Source organism: Artemia sp. Qi Xiang Cuo, chromosome 19 (assembly GCF_049724085.1).
Source record: "Artemia sp. Qi Xiang Cuo chromosome 19, ASM4972408v1, whole genome shotgun sequence".
In the NCBI taxonomy this organism is placed as follows: Eukaryota; Metazoa; Arthropoda; class Branchiopoda; order Anostraca; family Artemiidae; genus Artemia; species Artemia sp. Qi Xiang Cuo.
The window spans coordinates 47,393,652-47,402,641 of NC_142812.1; the positions used below are offsets into that span (position 1 = coordinate 47,393,652).

At 34.5% G+C, this 8,990-nt stretch overlaps 1 long non-coding RNA gene across 1 annotated transcript; it reads right to left on the reverse strand.

Annotated features, from left to right (window-relative positions):
* Positions 1–1,446: 1,446 nt before the first annotated feature.
* Positions 1,447–8,159, reverse strand: LOC148940928 (uncharacterized). The gene is made up of 3 exons (XR_016143405.1): positions 8,011–8,159; positions 3,521–3,647; positions 1,447–1,609 (listed from the first exon to the last, which is right to left on the reverse strand). It is a non-coding gene; the product is annotated as an uncharacterized LOC148940928 (long non-coding RNA).
* Positions 8,160–8,990: the final 831 nt, after the last annotated feature.

Genomic DNA, 8,990 nt, shown 5'->3' on the forward strand with positions numbered 1-8,990 from the left:
TCAAAAGTAGAGGACAATTTTGCAGTAAGAGAGCACCATGAGAATATAGAAGAAAAATAATCATAGCCACTTAAACATTTAAAGAGAAATCTACCTATCACTGGGGTATGACCCCAGTAGCTCATCTTAGCTTACCCTTTAATATGACTCGAACAAGAAACCCCCCTCCAAGAGTACTCCACCCTTGGAGCGTCCTCAGAAAGGAAGTTCTTCTTTGAAGTAGGAACAGGCTGCAGAAGACAGTGATAAAACAACTGTGTATACACTATATATGATACAAGAAGAAGCTAAAGTGTTCTAACAATCCACAGAACTCAGCATATGTATTGCAAGCAAACGGGCCTCTGCCTTTTTAAGTGGTTTAAAGGTGGAGGAGAATAGCTAGAAATTTTGCATCCTTGTACCACCCGGGGCCTTACTCAGAAAGTGGCCCTCCAGCGTTTATGGCCCTCCAGCATGTGAATAAAAAAAAAATACATTCATTTATGCAATTATTGTGTGATTAAAAATTAGAGTTATAAAATGTACAATATCAAGACCTTCGAGTACCACAAAGATTAATATAAGATGCTTCTTTTTTTATCCAAACTTTCCATGTCATCATTGATAATAGTTTCTAAAACCAACTCTTCTATAAAAAACGATCAGAAGAAAAAAACACAAAAAGGCCATATTATTCTTTACTACCCCCCCCTCCACACTGGGGGGCCAACTTTAGTTTAAAACTATATTTCTACAATATGAGAGAAGACACGAGCGAAGTTCGACATTATAATAAAAGATATAAATTTATTACCAGGAACACAAACACAACTCAGCATAAATACACAAAACGAATATTGCAACTTAAACGTCTAACATTAGTGAAAGACAATTCAATAGAAAACCAACACATGAACCGGTTCTGTCTTTAACCTAAAAAGTAAGGCGTCCATTTCCTCTGAAGTTTCAACTTCTTATATTCATTTCTGATATAGATCAGAATAAGAAGAAAATATTTGTAAAACCTAAAAACAATGCAAAACATTTTGCTATCGTCGCAAAACATTTTGTTGTCGTCGCAAAAATAAGCAAAACATTTTGTAAGTCGTCAAAGAATGACGCCATATGAATACAAATATGACGCCATATAAATAGTTTTGTACAAACGATACAGTTTTGCGTAAATAATCTTGTGCTGCTGTGATTATATTCACGGAGCAGATGATAACCCTTACGGGTTATGCAACCTTATGGGTTGATACCCGTAATACCCTTAAGGGTATTACGCACAAAACTCAGGGTCGAAGAGCAAGGTTACAAAAGACGGAGGAAAAACCGTTAGGGAATAAACAGCTGCTGTGGTTTTTAACAATGTTCTTATTATGATGTACTCATACTTGTGAAGCGGACGATTACTCTAGGGCTACAATATAAGAAAGAAAACAAAACAACGCTTACCATTTCTTCTGAGGTCGTAAGAAGCCTGAGTACAAATAGATGCTCACTCCAAACTAATCGCTTCAACTCTGCAGCTCGTTTTGGTTGGAGAAGAGGGGTTAGAATATAAGCTCCAAAGACTGGATCCCCATAAGATACATCTTCAAACTGATTCAGTAAATTTACATACCTGAAAGATAATTTTCCATATAAATAATTAAGAGGCCCTCCTTAACTTAACTTAATACGAAGTAAGGGTTAGTATGCCAATTATACCTTATGAGAGACCAGAGCCTCCTTTTCCCTCCACGAAACGGATGTGCTTGAATTATTTGAGCAAGCCCGTCTAGTCAATAGAAAGAGAAAACCGGATCCAGGCTAAATTTTGTAGTAAGTAAGAGCTAGTATCGTAGTGGAATATTTCGATAGTGTTGTTATAATCACGCCTCTTCAAAGTGAGGCAGACTGGTCCCTAAATTATAGTCATCAGGCTGGGTGTCAAGAAGAGGCGTCATATCTCAACTAATCTTAGTCAGAAATAATATTTGATGATGTACCTATTATCTTTTTGGATCCTAGGATCAATTCCAAATCCATAAACAAAGAGGAGAGGGGCTTAAATTCTTTTCGCTAAGGGATCTCCTAAAATGAAAAAACGAATCCTAACAAGAATTGACAAAAATTAGGAGTCGGCCATTCCATTTGTGTCTATTGTGAGCCCAGTAACAAACCAACCTCTGCAGAGACGACGAAGAGTTGATTCGTAGATGGTTCTGGACCATATACCAGAACGGGTTGCCATATATAAATGAAATTTGACAGAACGTATGATTTATATTCATCATCTACCAGAACGGGGTTGTCCGGTCTCATTCAAATTTGATTACAGATTATAGCTAGTACCCCAGTTATTTCTTTCTGGGATTTGATACCAATTTGAGCTTCTGAGAGTGATATTAATTTTAGTTGTCGTAGGTTGTCAGAAACCAACCTACCGGCAGGGGTTACCGAACATAAAAGAAACTTGTTCAGGTGTAGTTCTAAGTTCTAAGTCACACCTTATGACGTTACTATGGATAAACAATTTGGGGGGGGAGAGAAGTCTTCAGATTTGATTCCCAAACCCATCTACCTAGACAGAATTTCAGATCAGAATCAAAATTGTTATGATATGAAAAGCAGGCTTGAAGTTTGGGCCCACATCTAACCAAACTGTGTCGTGCGTGTGTGGGGGGGGGGGGATAAGAGGATAGAAATCTCTCATCATAAGCCCAAATAATTAACAAGTTTGCGGAAATCGTTTGAATGGTAAACAGCGACAAATTTTTTTGGAATTTCTAAAAATTTGATTTAGTAAACAAAAAGCTAATGAAATGAAATCAAAATTTCATTTGAATATTAAACCTTGACTTCAGGTTCCCTACTCCACCTAAGGCAGACTCAAGACAGCTGCCGTCACACCACTTCCTACCAAGAGGGCAAGTTCTCTGACATTTTCTTGCCCATCGAAGTATTTTTTTTTATTTGTATAGCTTGCAGGAATACTTACGTTTCATGATCATTATGTAAAATTTTCCCATTTCCAGGTATATCCTCATTTCACTCGAGATTTCACACGATTAATATATTTCAGATCTTTATAGATCCGGTAGTCTGGACAATCCGTTTTCACAATTTTCACAGTTCAGCTTGGTTAGTTGACCTTAATTTTTGGTGTACAGCCGAAACCTCACACATGAACACGCTTCATCTAATATGTAAATAGGTATACTACCAAAAGAACCACCCGATTTTTATCACTTCCTTCCACTCTTACACCCTTCGTCAAAGGCATTCTCTCAGGTTTGAACCTCCGATCCTCTCAAATACAGCTTTGTGTCACCAACCTCCGCTCACTACGGTCGGCAGTTAGGCCTTTCGGCAATCGCACATTAATATATTTTTCATTTTCAGCTTCATGTTGCATTTTAAAGTTCAAAGCACATAGAAGATGGACCGAATAGACCAAGATCGACTATCTATTTTAACAGGAAATATCACCAGAAGCAAAATATTAAAAAGCCAAATTTGAAACATATTAATGAAAAAAAGATGGACTTACAATTCTTTAAAGCTAGATAGGCCGGGAACTCTTGCGTCCAAGCGAAGGTAGGGGCTTTCGGTAAGTATAAGTTGAAGCACAGACTGTAGAGCGGCAGAGACTGTTTTATCCAAAAAGAAATCGCTACCTGTAAAATTTATACGTAAATTAAGCAGAATTGCTTGATTGCAACCCTGACAAACCCCAAACAGTGTTGAGTAACTAGAACAGGGTTGCCATTGGCCAAGGAGAGGAAATAACTAGGAAAATCATAAATTGCACGTTCATTTGGATTTTCTCAGTAAAATATCACCACTGACCAAACAAGTAAAGCACGTATGTAGACTGGGACTACCACAAAAAAAAACTTAAGCTACAGCATTTTTAGTTTTTGCTGTTCAATTTAGGAGCTTTAGATTTCACAAGGAGGTTTTCTTGTAGCAATCCCGGTCAAAAAACTTGATTTACATATTTGATTTTTGACTGAAGTTTTAATAAAAACTTAAAACAAGGAAATAAATTTTGTGAATCTGTATTTTTTGGTGTTGCAAAAATTTTTTTTTTTTTTTTTTTTTTTAATTTTGCTTTTTCAGGATTTCTCAGTTTTGTTGTGAAAATCTCATTATGAAAACTAGGTTTAGTTATTCAACTTTGCCTGTCAGGAAAAGTTTTGACAAAAATCTAAGATTTGTAATCAAATCTAAGACGTAGATTTGACAATAATTTTGGCAAAAACTTCTGTATATTTATTTGGGTTTCTCTTCTCTAGCTTAAGTGTTTTGGACAATTACACAAATGGTTTTTCCTTTGAAATTCCTGGTCTGAAAACTGCTTATTTGATTTTACCACTAAGGAGTAGTTCCGACGAAAACCTCCAAACTAAGACGTCACTTCAGTATCCAAACTAAGACGTCACTGTGCTTGTGCTACTTTTCCCTAAGCTGAGGAGTTTTCAAAAACGTCACCAGTGGTTTAATTATGGCAATCTCAGTCAAACCTTTTCTGGTGGTCAACCTTCGAACACTTATAGAACAATTATCAGGCTTTATACACATTAGCCATTTTTCACAAACCTATCACTAATATTAATATTTACCAATAATTTTACCAGTAATTACCAATATTTACCAACCATATCATATTATTAGCTAATCATATTATTAGTCTACATTAGCCTTTTTCACTAACCTATACTCTCCACAAACTTCGTTCCACAACTTTTCGTGATACTCACATCATATGACTCACACTCTCGTCCATATAATCACACACAAGGCAAAAGTAAGGACAATTCTACCCAAGTCTCTTCCCTAAACATTTTCTTCTTTTCCTAATAATATGATTGGCTAATGGTATGATATGGTTGGTAAATATTGGCAATTACTGGTAAAATTAAAGGCAGCGCTGCCTAAGTAAAAAACGATGCTGGCACAATGTATTTTTTTTTTTCCATACCAGGGTACTTCGTATCTAAGGAGTTTTCGTAGAAACTTGGAAAAAAAGCTCATTTGACTGGAAATTGGAACAGCTAGTGCCCTTTTTAATAGTCGAAAGTGATTGGAGGGCAACTAGCCCCCACCCATGCCCATCATTCCTCCAAACACACCCAATCGAAATTTTGAGATAGCCATTTTGTTCAGCGTAGTTGATTTCCAGATACAACATTCCCCCACAACCCTCAGGGCAAGGGTTTTAAGTTATGCCCTGGGGGCATATAAGAAGGATGTTGGCACAATGTATTATTTATTATTTTTTTCCTGTAGAAACTTCGAAAAGGGCTCATTCAATTGGAAATTGGAGTGGCTTGTGCCCTTTTTAATAGTTGAAAGTGATTGGAAGGCAACTAACACCCCTTCCACGGCCACCATGTCCCGAAACACATCCAATCAAAATTTGGGATAGCCATTATGTTCAGCGTAGTTGATTTCCAGATAGAAATTATGTTTTTGAGGAGGACACTCCCCCACAGCCTTCAGGGCAAGAGTTGTAAGTTATGCCTGGGGGCATATAGTTTTTATAGAAGGCGTTGTAGAAATTTCAAAAAAGGCTCATTCGATCGGAAATTCAAAGGGCTAGTGCTCTTTTTAATAGCCAAAACTGATTGGATGGCAACAAACCCCCCTCTCATACCCACCTTTTCCCCAAACCCATCAACTCAAAATTTTGGCATAGGCATTTTATTCAACGTAGTTTTAAGTTCTGGAAATTAAGTCTTTGAGGATAACAACCCCCACCCCCGCCCTCAGGGCTCGGGTTGTAAGTTATTCCCTAAGGGCATATAAGGTCTTTATTGAAAGCGTTGTCGTGGAAACTTCAAAAGCGCTCATTTGATTAGAAATTGAAAGGGTTATTGCCTTTTTTTAATAGTAGAAAGTGATTGGAGAGCGACTAACGCCCCCCTCACGCCCACCATTTCCCCAAACACATCCAATGTGGGTATAATGTATTATTTTTTTGTTGCTGCTGTTTAGACCAGGGCACTTCGTATCGAAGGAGTTGTCGTGGGAACTTCGAAAAGGGCTCATTCGATTGAAAATAGAAAGGGCTGATGCCCTTTTAAATAGTCGAAAGTGATTGGAGGGCAACTAATCCCCCTCCCCCGTCCACCCTCGCATTTGCCCATTATGTTTGAAAACTAAATGCTACCTCAATATTAAATCAAAATCCACTGTGTTAATGCTAATTCCCAATAAGGCATCTCAGCAGTATCCCAAGAACGACTGAGGGCATTATTTTTGAACTTTCGGGGCTACTTCTGCTCTTAAAATTTAACCAAATCAAAATTGCGTAAGTGTATCCAAGCTATCAAAGAAAGTAAACATATTTTTTGCGAATAGTTTTAAGTTTTCCATTTCAGGTCAACTAGAGGAGGTATGAAACTAAATTAAACACTACTATTTGTTTCCAGATTTTTAAAAGGGTGGATGTTGTTAAAAAGTGATGAAAATTTTTCTCCAGCATACAAATAGCAGGCCAAACTCTAAAGTCTTAAAAAAAACTAAAAGATTTAAAGTATTATTTTCTTTTTCCCTGAAAAGACTATTTCAATATAAAACGAACAGAAATTAGTTAAAAAAATACTTTTCCACAGAATAAGTTTTTCAAAGAAGAGTAAAGAACCCCATTAAAGCAAAAATGAGCAAAAATAAAATCAAATAATCTACCAAGCGTGAAACTACAACAAATCAGTATTGATAAATAAATGAAACCCAGACCCAGAACGAACAGAAATTACAATAAATAACCGAGTCAAACTCAAAACGAACAGAAATTAACATAAGTTGGGCTCAAAGCCCCTATGCCTTCCCAAGGCCAAAACAAAATTTGCACTTTACTGAAAAAATATAAATGTTTTTACTTTTATAACTTTAATAAATCCAATAATATTAACATTTTGATTACTAAATATATTAAATAGATTAATATATTAAACTGACAATGCATATTCATTTGTATTTTTTTAGTTTAGTTTATAAATTTGCACTTTACTGAAAAAAATATAAATGTTTTTACTTTTATAACTTTAATAAATTAAATAATATTAATATTTTGATTCCTAAATATCATTATATGTATAGTAATCTGACAACGCACATTCATTGGTATTTTTTGAAAACTGCAAATTATTTTTTATTAAAGTTTGACCCGGTTATGTATTGTAATTTCTGTTCGTTTTGGGTTTCATTTATTTATCGATGCTGATTTATGGCAGTTTCATGTTTAGTGGATTATTTGATTTTGCTCATTTTTTGTTTAATGGAGTCCTTTACTTTTCTTTGAAAAACTTATTTTGTGGAAAAAGTTCTTTTAATTAATTATTGGTAAATATTAATATTAGTGATAATTATTGATAAAAATTGGCAAAATTGTTCGATAAATAAAAAGATGTGTAGACTAATAATATGATTGGCTAATAATATGATATGGTTGTAAATATTGGTAATTATTGGTAAATATTAATATTATTGGTAAAAAATTAGTGAAATCGTCAGATAAATAAAATGACTGGTAGACTAATAATATGATTGGCTTGTGAAAATCTGTTAAAAAAATAAACCAATGGACACGAAATTATAAGAATTTTAATTAAATAGTTTTTATTTTTATTTTCAGGGTTCAATGGGGATCTCTGACAAAACGTAGTATTGCCCTGAAAACTTGATAACCTTGAAAAAATCAAAAGAAAGTAATAGCAAAACGCCGTTATCAGGAATGAATAGAGCTAAGTCAAAGTGGCAAAAAAAAGTCATTTTAAACCAAGTCATTGTACTTTCAGTTTTGTAAGTGGCCCACTATACATTTCGAGCGGCCTTTTAAGTTGCCCACCACCTTGGACACTCTATTTGTATTTGTCTTCCATACACTTTCAAGTAAAAAGTTAAATATTTGCCCCAAATATAAGCGAATGGGTCTTTATGCCTATAGGGAAAATAGCTAGAATAAAAAAATTGATAATTAAAATTAAACCAAAATAACTAGGAACAACAAAATAATTAATAGAAAAAAAGTACCAGCGAGGAATAAACAGACAACTCAAGAAAATCTCGATATTGGTGACAAAATGTTCATGAATGATTTTCTGGTTAGTTGGAAAAGGTATATCCACATCATGATATGCTTTAAATCTTCAATTTCTTCTTGGGATTATACCTCACTGGCGTCTCCTCTAAATAAAAAAAAACCAAAAAAAGCAGTCAGTCAATATCAAATAAATCAATGTAATTTCTAGTGATATTATTAGTAGTAAAGTGGTAAAAAATGATTGAAAATGAAAATAAATACATTAGTAGCACTTCAAAAGCTAACCTTGCAAGGGCATGCTGTAAAAATAATGACACCAAAAATCAAGGAAACAATAATACATAAGTTATACAGAAAGAAAAGAACAAACATTTATATACATTTGCTTTAATATTCAAATATTAAGTGAAAACATGAAGCCAATTAAGTAAAAACCAACAAATACAAAAAAGTTACACTTCTTGACCTGGAACACACTAATAAGTTCTTTCGCGATAATTTAATTTATTATATTTTATATATTATATTTAATATAATAAAATATATAATATTATATTTATTTTATATTATATATATATATTTTATCGCGAGGAAGTTCCCTGTCAATAGAAAAAAAAGTTGAACAAATGGCATACAACAGTCAAAGTGATAAATCCATTTGATCAAATGGATCTGTGATACAAATCAAGAATGATTACTTGAAACAGATAGAAAATAGAAAAAATGAAAATGAAAAAAAGTTCTAATGAAGGTAATGGTTCTCGCCCGAAGTCCGTTATATTGTGGCACAGTCATGACTTTATATTGTCAGAGCTTGACGTTATATTGTGGCACAGTCAGAAATGACTCGATGTATCTCTGGATATTCGGTTAGCCACCGGAAAGCTAAATGCACCAAGGAATAGTCGGATTAACAGCCCTCCTCCTGAAATTAATTGCTACAAATGGAACTGGAAATACAGCCTCGGAT